The 2,342-nt window shown below is 38.9% G+C and overlaps 1 pseudogene; it reads left to right on the plus strand.

Moving 5' to 3' along the window:
• Window positions 1-31: 31 nt before the first annotated feature.
• Window positions 32-1,113, plus strand: LOC101653462 (annotated as a pseudogene).
• The last annotated feature ends 1,229 nt before the right edge of the window (window positions 1,114-2,342 follow it).

Raw genomic sequence — 2,342 nt, forward strand, 5'->3', positions numbered from 1 at the left:
ACTATCATGATCCCAATTCTACCTTACAAATATGGCTAGACCAGAGGATGTACATCCTAATGATCATGTTAATAAAAGCCAGAGTTCAAACGATACTTTTCCCACTGCAGTGCACATCGCTGCTGCAACAGAAGTTCATGAAGTACTGTTACCAGGACTACAGAAGCTACATGATGTTCTCGATGCAAAATCCAAAGAGTTTGCCCAGATCATCAAAATTGGTCGTACTCATACGCAGGATGCTGTTCCACTTACTGTTGGACGGGAATTTAGTGGTTGTGTTCAACAAGTAAATTATGCAATGATAAGAATAAAAGCTGCACTGCCAAGAATCTATGAGCTTGCTGCTGGAGGCACTGTTGTTGGTACTGCTTTAAATACTAGAATTGGCTTTGCGGAAAAGGTTGTTTCAAAGGTGGTGGCTGCACTTACAGGCTTGCCTTTTGTTACAGCTCCAAATAAATTTGAAGCTCTGGCTGCTCACGATGCCTTGGTTGAACTCAGTGGAGCCCTGAATACTGCAGCATGTAGTCTGATGAAGATAGCAAATGACATTCGTTTTCTGGGTTCTGGTCCTCGATCAGGTCTGGGAGAACTGATCTAGCCTGAAAATGAACCGGGAAGCAGTATCATGCCAGGAAAGGCGACCCCTACCCAGTGTGAAGCTGTGACCATGGTTGCAGCCCAAGTTATGGGAAATCATGTTGCTGTTACTATTGGAGGTAACAATGGACCTTTTGAGTTGAATGTTTTCAAGCCAATGATGATTAAAAATGTGTTACATTCAGCAAGGCTGCTCGGTGATGCTTCAGTTTCTTTCACAGAAAACTGTGTGGTAGGAATCCAGGCCAACAGAGAAAGAATCACCAAGCTAATGAATGAGTCTTTAATGTTGGTAACAGCACTTAATCCTCATATAGGTTATGACAAGGCTGCAAAGATTGCTAAGACAGCACACAAAAATGGATCAACCTTAAAGGAAACTGCCATTGAACTTGGCTATCTCACGCAGAGCAGTTTGATGAGTGGGTGACGCCTACAGATATGCTGGGTCCAAAGTAACTTAAATATATTTCAAATAAAAGCAATCTTGTTTGAAATAAAAAATAAGAACATTTCTATATTTTTCTTGTACAAAAATGGATAAACTTTTACAGAAATTCCCAACGACCTTGACTGTTCCTAGCAGAGCAATTTGATGAGTATATAAAGCCAATATATACTCAATCTTAAAGTGACTTTTAAAAATCTAAAATAAATGTTTGTTTAAAAATTAAAAAAACAAAACAAAACATTGATTCATTGTATAGTGCAGGAGTTGGCAAGCAGAAAGAAGAGCCAATCCTGTCCTTCACAGCAATTTAAAATTATTGAAGAGACATAAGCATATTTTTACAAAGCAATGAAATCATCGTTATCTGAATAATATCCTTTAAATGAAACTATGATAGTTTTATTTTCATTTTCAATTGTACTTCAGATCTATATGTACATACCAAAAGAGCTTCATATAGCTTTTTAGGGTCACAGTTCGCAGACCTTTGGTACAGCGTAATCTGTCATAAATTAGCTAGCATTTGAGTGGGCTCTTACATCCTGTAGAACAGTGAGCATTCATTCTACAAGGAGAGGAGGCTGCGTTAAGCATCATTGCTCCTTTTCCAACACTTTCTGTGTCTTGCCTCTTGGTTCATCCTTAAGCCCTTCTGTAATGGATAAGACTGCTCTCCCTTTGCAGAACAGGTCAATAAATATTGGCTTTTACTTCTGTGATCCATTGAGAAAGCTTGATTGAGCACAGTCCCACTCTGACACACACAGATATGGTTAAAGAACACCCACTCCCCAAACACACACCTTATTTGTATAGTGCAAAGGGCCACCCTTCCCATATGATTTGTATGAGACCTTTTGATAAGAGTAAACACCAAACCAATAACCCAATCTCATTGGCAGCAAGTCCCTCACCCAAAATCTTTCTTGTGAATGGGACAAGAAGAGAAGAATAGAATGGAAAGGCTTGAAACTCTGAGCCTCCCCCCAGGAACAAAGGGATCAGGAATACGGAGGGTTCTTTTTTTAATCAAGCTACGTCTTCACTCGTGTTTCTACGTTTGTATTTCTGTTTTAAAGAAGCACGTCATATATATAGTTGTACAACCTGCCTCAACAAATGAAACCAGTAATACTGCATTTAACCCTCTGGAAAGGTGGGTGTCTTTCTTATATTTTGGTGTAAAAACCATGTGGTTTTTTTTTAAACATTTTATTAGGGGCTCATACAACTGTTATCGCAATCCATACACACATCAATTGTGTAAAGCGCATTTGTACATCATTCT

Source organism: Echinops telfairi, unplaced genomic scaffold (genome assembly GCF_000313985.2).
Source record: "Echinops telfairi isolate 266 unplaced genomic scaffold, ASM31398v2 ScPeMD7_7467;HRSCAF=8505_0, whole genome shotgun sequence".
Lineage (NCBI taxonomy): Eukaryota > Metazoa > Chordata > Mammalia > Afrosoricida > Tenrecidae > Echinops > Echinops telfairi.